Source organism: Arachis duranensis, chromosome 10, assembly GCF_000817695.3.
Source record: "Arachis duranensis cultivar V14167 chromosome 10, aradu.V14167.gnm2.J7QH, whole genome shotgun sequence".
NCBI classification, from domain to species: Eukaryota; Viridiplantae; Streptophyta; class Magnoliopsida; order Fabales; family Fabaceae; genus Arachis; species Arachis duranensis.
In genome coordinates, this window is record NC_029781.3 from 52538778 (window position 1) to 52547049 (window position 8272).

At 35.4% G+C, this 8272-nt stretch overlaps 1 protein-coding gene across 2 annotated transcripts in view; it reads left to right on the forward strand.

Annotated features, from left to right (window-relative positions):
* The window catches only part of LOC107470385 (nucleobase-ascorbate transporter 6-like), a 5303-nt gene extending 3485 nt beyond the window's left edge, over window positions 1-1818 (forward strand). Inside the window, exons 5-6 of one of the 2 annotated variants that reach the window (XM_052255489.1) lie at window positions 1304-1335; window positions 1527-1818. The gene's annotated coding sequence lies outside the window, so the exon portion shown is untranslated. The remainder of the gene's footprint in view (window positions 1-1303; window positions 1336-1526) is intronic. The other variant, XM_052255488.1, reaches the window with a different exon arrangement.
* Window positions 1819-8272: the final 6454 nt, after the last annotated feature.

Below are 8272 nucleotides of genomic sequence, written 5' to 3' on the forward strand. Positions count from 1 at the left end.
GCGTCTCAGGTGGTTTGGACATGTGAGAAGAAGACCGATAGAACATCCAGTCAGGAGGGTGGATGAGATGGAAGATGGACAAAGGGCGAAAGGCAGAGGAAGACCTAAGAAGACCATCCATGAGGTGGTCAAACGAGATCTACATGTAAACGGTCTCTCTGTAGACATGATACATGACAGAGCACAATGGCGTCGTTTGATTCATGTAGCCGACCCCACTTAGTGGGACAAGGCTTTGTTGTTGTTGTTGTTGACTGTATATTCTGCATCATTGACAATCTCCTGCCTGCTCTTATTTAATTAGTAATTGCGGCATAATTATCTTTTCTTTTTCCTTTTTTTTATTTTTATTTTACTGGTACTGCATTACATATTGTTAATGTGTGTGTATATGTTTATATTTTAATATGTGGGTTCATGTGACTTGTGAATTCAAGATTCGGTGAAAGCTACTATATATATATATATAGTTTTGCAATGGGCCTGTTCGTTTTGCACTTGAATGCTTTCTCTAAACTACTATGCTCCAGTTATTCAGGGTCAAGTTCCTAAAATAACATGATATTGCAAGAAAATTGCAAACTAGGTATCTTTGGAACAAACTATTGGTTGTAACATATATATATGCAATGAGTGACCTTTGTCGTCATATTTAGTGGGCTTTTTTCCTCCAACTTACTCATTCATCGTCTGTCCATTATAACAGGTCTGGAGAATGGGGAGATCATTTGACATTGCAGGCAGCTGCTGATAAGGTTTGTTGCTGTGTTCCAATACTTTCCTGTGTAATGCTATCAAGTATCAACTGATTATTAATTTATCTTTTTCGCTTTCTTCTTTGAGCATGCCCCTTGCTTGGACCCTGCATTATGCGGGATGCTTGTGTACCAGACTTTAATACCTCTTTTTATTTTATAATTTTGGTATTGAAATAATTTTTGCTAATTGTGATGATTGAGCTTTATGCATGAATTAATTTTTATAGTTTGTGATGGCACAGTTGCATCTATGATTAACTGTTGCTGGCAGTAGCTAACTAAATGATACATCTGCATGGAATTAAAAAACTTTAAACTGTTATTATGCCTGAGATTCCTTTTTTGGGGTCAATGGCTAGTCCCTTAAATTATTAATTTGTATATATCCCCCTTTTTGTGGAAGGCTTATCTAGTTAACTTGTGATCTTGGTTGAATCTTTTCAGGTTTGCTATGCAGAGATATAAGAATTGGATCTCATTCGGTCTGACAAATAACTTGTATGCATGTTTGTTTTTATGCATTCTGTGCATGACCATGATTGAAGAGCATGCAAGCATGCAAGCATCTCTCTTAAATGTGAGTGTTCCTGTAGAACAAATTAAATGTGCTTCAAGAGCATGCAAGCATCTCTCTCTCTCTCTCTCTCTCTCTCTCTCGCAGTTCTGTTTTAAAGTTGTGTTTTTGTTATCCTCCTTCACTTTTTCTTAATCGTATAAAACATTGCTAGGCTTTTGAAATCTGTCCATGTCCTATTTTTTTGACACCAGGGAACTGCATATGCTCAGTCCAATGCAAACAAATCAAAGAAGAAGAACTAGATAAACAAATACTTTCAAGTTTCAGCCACACAAGAGTCTACCATGGAGTGAAGAATCATGTAACTCAGATTAGATTGGAGAGTTTAAACTTTAAAGAGAGCATGAGGAAATAGTTTTAAAATTTAGGCTGAAAGTCCTGCCCTTCTCTGTTGCAGTTTAAAAGAAATTTTGGGGTATCTTTTTATTGAGACAGTGAGATATTGAATAATGGTGTTGAAAAATAACATCCAATTTTATAGGTATCATGTAATGAATATTATGTTTATCTATGTGATTTTTGGCTTTTTTTTTCAATTTACAGTGTATTTGATGGAGTAATTTTAGAAAACAAATTTAAAGTATTTATTTTGCAATAGAAAAATTTTAAAAAAAAATTTTATTTTACCTTACTGACAAATTTACAGACGGATTTTCTGTCTGTAATCAGAGTGTGAGATGATTTTCCAAAGTTTAAATTATAGACGAAAAATCTATTGAAAAATCCGTCTGTAATTACTGACAGAAAATTCGTCGGAAAATTCGTCTGTAATTACAGACGGAAAATTCGTCGAAAACTTCGTCGCCTTTGGGAAATGGATGGAGAATTTACAGAGGAAAAATCTGTCGGTAATTGGTAAAAATCTGTCGGTAATTTTCCGATGGAAAAAAATCCGTTGGTAAATAATTTTCGACGGGACTTTTATAGAGGGACAAAATCTGCCGATAATTTCATCTGTAACAAAAAATTCTTCTGTAATAAAGACTAAATCTGTCTGTAAATCTGTCTGTATTAATCCATTTTCTAGTTGTGAGCACATTTGAGTCATAACAATAAATTATCTGATTGAAAAAACTGAAGAAAATATAAATGATTCGTCTTTTATACCATAAAAAAGTGTACGCAAAAAAGAATGCAAACGATATTTCTCTTAAATTTAAAGTACTATTTAAAAAATCCTTAAATTCACACTTCAAATGAGAAATCTATAACAATGATGGTAGAGGTGGTCATGGATCGGCTTCTAATCGCAGATCCATAGTATTTAATTTACCCACATCCGATCTGCAATTTGCGAATATTATCTGATCCGCAGGATCAATGGATTGGATCTAATCTGCAGTCAAATAGGATCGAAGCGCAAATTTTACATCTCTATTTGGAGATCCGAAATTAAGTTAAAAATTATAAATAAAAATATATAATCTATTTTTAATACTCATTCGCTCAAAATCCTAATTCCCATTCCCTCCTCTCATCTCTTCATCGACTCTTCCATCTTATCGTTCAACCTTGCCACCACACCAGAGGTTGTCGACTCGCTTCACCTCCTTACTTCTCCTCTGTGGCACCAGACCCCGCAGTCCTCTCTTCCTCATCGCATTTGCTCCTCTTCCCTAATCCTCTGCCGCTCGCCTTATCACCAATGTTCCTTGCTCTGATCTTATCCTCATCACCTTTAGTCATTGCCTTTGTTCAAGTGTTTGTTAAGGTTCGTCATCGCCGTTCTGCTTCAAGCTTCTACTTCTTCTTTTGGCTTTTGCTTCGACGTCTTCTTTTGGCTTCTGCTTCTGTTTCTATTAAATTCTATGTTCTAGGTTCTGCTCCTATTTCTTTTAAGTTCTTGGTTTAGGATTCTAGTTTAATTTTTTATTTTAAATATGGATTCTATCAACTATTAAATTTAGATATACTACTATTAGAAAATTTTGGTTCTACTGTTGTTATTTTGAATTTGGAACTACTATTAACTATGAAATTTCTAGTATTCAATCGTCTCTGTTGTTGTTTGAATTATGGTTCGGGTTCTTCAAGAGAATTTTTTTTGAAGTTTTTTCTCTTTTTCTTAATTTGTAATTCCTAGGAATATTTTTTATTTTTATTCTTTAACTGGTTATATCTTATACCCAATACGATTTGATCTATAAATTTGTGTGCATATCGTATCGGATCGCATCCGATCCGAGGCTAAAAAATACGGATATTGGATTCAATTTGAGCTCATAATTTTAGTGCAGATTGGATCGAAATTTTAACTATATCCGATCCAATCCGTGTGCATCCCTAAATGATGGCATCCACCCAAGCTATATATACACATATATCAAATAACAAAATCATTTGCATAACAATATTTCACAGGCACATTATTGTTACAAATTTCATGTGCAAGAAATCAAATCTATCAATTTGAATGAACTAAACTTATTCCAACCTTAAGATTTCAAGAAATTTAAGTTACTCTTACTCTTTCTAACACAATTACAATATCCTAAGTCCCAACTAAAATCTTTTAAATCTAAATGAAATCGAATAGAGAAAAATGCATTAAAGATTCTTTAAAAATACATCTTTTGTCTTTGTCTCAATGTTCCTTAAAATGTGTATAAAGAAAAAAAATATGTTTTTGGCTAGTTTCTACATAATTTTCTTTTTGAAGGTAGTTTCACTACAAGAAATTCGCTCTTTATAGTCGAATATACTATTGGATTATATATATAAATTCGATGGTAATTAATATTACATTCGGATCCTGTCAAACTAAGAAATTATCAAATGAAACACCCTTATTACTAGAATGTCACACTTTCGACTGCGCCACTCTGATAGCAACGATATTACGACGACTTCCATATACTTAACAATAAAATAGGAGTCTTGAACTTAATAATAATAATAATAATAGTTCTTTATACCAGTAACTTACAAACATTACATGTCATTGCAATCATGACTTGATGCGTGAGCATCTTTTCTCTATTTTCTATTTATTTTACATACAAAATTATTGGGTTTTAATTTAATTCTAGTGTTTTAAACCTTTTTGGATGCTACTTTGAGTTGCTTTGGTGTTTTAATTATTTCAGATAAAGTTTGGATTGGTTTGGTAGAGTTTATGTGCAAGAAAAGGGAAGAGTTTGGAAGCAGCCAAGTTGGCGCTAAACGCGGACCTAGGCGTTTAGCACTAGCAACTCAGAAACGCGTGGAAGCCCTCTGCCCATTGGGGTGCTAAATGCCAAGCCTGGTGCTTAATGCCAGGAAGACAGAATCAAAAGAGGAGCTTCTGCCCACCAAGGAGCTAAACGCCGAATCTGCCATTTAGCGCCATTGAGTCGGATCACACTTTCACTAATAGAGCATCTTTAGTTGGATTTAGCTTTTAATTATTGTATTATCTTTTATTCTAGTTATTTTTATTTACAAACAAAATCTTTTAGGTTTAGAATTTACTATTTTATTTTAGTTTTAAATCAAATTAGGTTAGATATAAAAGCGAAAAGATTTAGTCCTTCAGGGGATATTCTCTCTTTGGCACTTTCATATTTTCACATTTTCTGAACCCTAGTTTTTTCTCTGAGTTATGAGCCACTAAACCTCATTGGTTACGGTTAGGAGCTTTGTTTATTTCTATAGATTAAGACTATTATTATTCTAGTTTAATTAATGTATTGTTTCAGTTTCAAGGATTACTTTCATTCTTCATTTTATGAATCTGGGTATATCAGAAGAACAACACTTGTTCTACATGAATTCTTGTGATTCTTCGAAAAGTTATCTCACTTGAATATTAGCTTGAAAGTAAATTCCTTCTAAGCTGCTAATTACTTGGACTTAACAGGATACGTGAAATATAAACCTCTTATATTTGGGTAATTAGGGTTTTTGTGACCAATAAACTAGATTGAACCTAACCCTCTAATCTATATTAAGTGACCAAGGAATTGGCGATTGATTAAGTTAGAGGACACTAAATGACTAATAAATTAGGGTTTAGTCAATTACAGTTTGCCATAAAATAAATCTTGCATAATTGAAATAGTTAGTAAGAAAACTTAATCCAGAAGAATAAATAACTCCGAAACCTTAACTGCTTTCTAACATATATTTCACACCAATTCCACTATTTGCTATCTTACTCTCAGAGTTTCTGTTAATGCGATTTACAACTCTCAATACACCACTTTTTGCTTGCCTGACTAAGTGATTCATTCGACTATTGTTGCTCAGTTCATCAATCCTTGTAGGATCGACCCTCACTCACCTGAGGTATTACTTGGTACAACCCATTGCACTTGCCGGTTAGTTTGTGCTCTTGAAAATCCGCACCAAGTTTTTGGCGCTGTTGCCAGGGATTAACTGTGATTGACAACTAACCGTTGTCTGATTACTTAGATTATGCGTTCTTAGTTTTTACTTTTTATTTAATTTTATCCTTTAAATTTTTGAAATTTTGAGTTTTGTTTTAGTTAAAATTTTTCCTTAATTTCTGAAATTAAGTTTGGTGTCTCCCTTAGTAATTTTTATTTTATTGTTCCTGATTAATCTCCCTTTCATTTGTTTTCGAATTTAGTGACTTATCTTCTTTTTTTATTTTCGAAATTTTTAGTGTTATTTGTTTAGTTTATTTTAGTTTATCTTATTTTATACAGGATACCTCACTAGAAATTCTCTACACTCTAACGTAGAGATTCCCACCTTCTCTTTATTTTATGTTTATGAGCAGGAACAGGAATAAAGAACCTCTTTTAGATTTTGATCCCGAGATTGGAAGGACCTTGAGGCGGCGTTTACAACAAGCTAGAGCTTATAAAGCCGATGAAAACCTCAGGGATAATTTTGAGAAAGAAGTTGAAGAGTCCACTATGGAGCTCAACAACAACAACAATACAGTTAATGCCAATGTTGTTAATCCTCTTCCTAATATGCCTGCACAACTTAGGAGAACACTCGGCTCTTATATTGCTCCTAGCCTGAATTTCTATGGGAATAGCATTGTTGTACCCTCTGTTGCTGCAAACAACTTTGAGATAAAGTCTCAGTTGATCTCTCTGGTGTATGTAGCAGAATTGCCAATTTCATGGACTTCCACAAGAAGACCCAAACTTGTTTATTTCTAATTTCCTGCAGATCTGTGACAGTGTGAAGACTAACAGAGTCCATGCTGATGTCTATAAGCTACTTTTCTTCCCATTTTCTGTACGGGACAGAGCTAAACAGTTGCTTGACACTCACATCAAGGAGAGCTTGGACACCTGGGATAAGATAGTCAACAGGTTTTTGACCAAGTTCTTTCGACCTTAGAAGCTGATTAAGTTGAGGACGGACATTCAGACCTTCAGGCAGAGAGAGGGAGAGTCTCTCTATCAAGCCTGGGAAAGGTAAAAGTTGATGCTTAGGAAGTGTCTTTCTGATATGTTCTCTTACTGGATTCAATTGCAGATATTCTATGATGGAGTCTCTGAGACCACCAAGATGTTTCTGGATAATTCTGCAGGAGGGTCACTCCATATGAAAAAGACCCCTGATGAAGCTATGAAGTTGATTGAGATGGTTGCTAACAACCAATATTTATACTCTTCTGAGAGGACATCCATGAAGAAAGAAGTCATGGAGTTGGATAGCTTGGATGCTATTCTTGCCTAAAACAAGGCTATGTCTCAATAAATTAATGCTATTACACAACACTTGAGTGTAATGCAATTCTCAGCCGTCAGTACTCAAGACACTTCTTATGATATGAGTGGTGGCTTCCCTCAAGGTGAGACTTATGATTATGGCCAATTTACTCCTGAGCAGGTTAATTTCATGGGCAACTCCTCCAGAAATCCCAATAATGATCTCTATTCTAAGACATTTGATCAGGGATGGAGGAATTATCCCAACTTTGGGTGGAGGGACCAATCTCCGAGGCAACCGAACTTTAAAAATTCTCATGGAGGTTTTAGTCAGAATAATTTTAACAACCGTTAGTTTCAAGCCTCTTAGCCACAACAAGTGCCCTCTCAGCCTCAGAATACTCCTGACTTAGCTTCTATAGTTGCAGAACTCTCTAAGAACACTCAGAGTTTCATGTAGAAGACCAGGGCTTCACTTTGGAACTTGGAGATACAAGTAAGTCAGTTGAGCAAGCAAGTACCTGAGAGGCCTCCTAACACTCCACTCTTTCTAGTGACACAATGCCTAATCTAAGAGAAGAGTGCAAAGCTATCACATTGGTAAGTGAATCAGTGACAGAGGAGGAAGTGCAAGTTGAAGATAAGACTGAGGGTACCATAGCACGCACCCCACCCAAAGCATCTGAGTACAAGTCGAAGATGCCATACCCTCAGAAGCTCCAAAAAGAGATCAAGGACAAGCATTTCTCACAGTTCTTGAAAGTTTTCAGAAAGTTATAAATCAATATTCCTTTTGCTGAGGTTCTGGAGCAAATATCTCTCTATGTCAAGTTCATGAAATGCTTACTCTCTAAGAAGAATACTGATGAGCGGATAATTTGTATGCTTTTTGGCATTATTTTTAGTATGTTTTTAGTATAATCTAGTTAGTTTTTAGTATATTTTTATTAGTTTTTAGCTAAAATTCACTTTTCTGGACTTTACTATGAGTTTGTGTGTTTTTCTGTGATTTCAGGTATTTTCTGGCTGAAATTGAGGGTCCTGAGCAAAAATCTGATTCCGAGACCAAAAAGGACTGCAGATGCTGTTGGATTCTGACCTCCCTGCACTCGAAGCGGATTTTCTGAAGCTACAGAAGCCCAATTGGCGCGCTCTCAACGGCATTGGAAAGTAGACTTCCTGGGCTTTCCAGCAATATATGATAGTCCATACTTTGCCCGAGATTTGATGGCCCAAACCGGCGTTCCAAATCAGCTCAAGACTGCCCGGCGTTAAACGCCGGAACTGGCACAAGAATGGGAGTTAAACGCCCAAACTGGCAC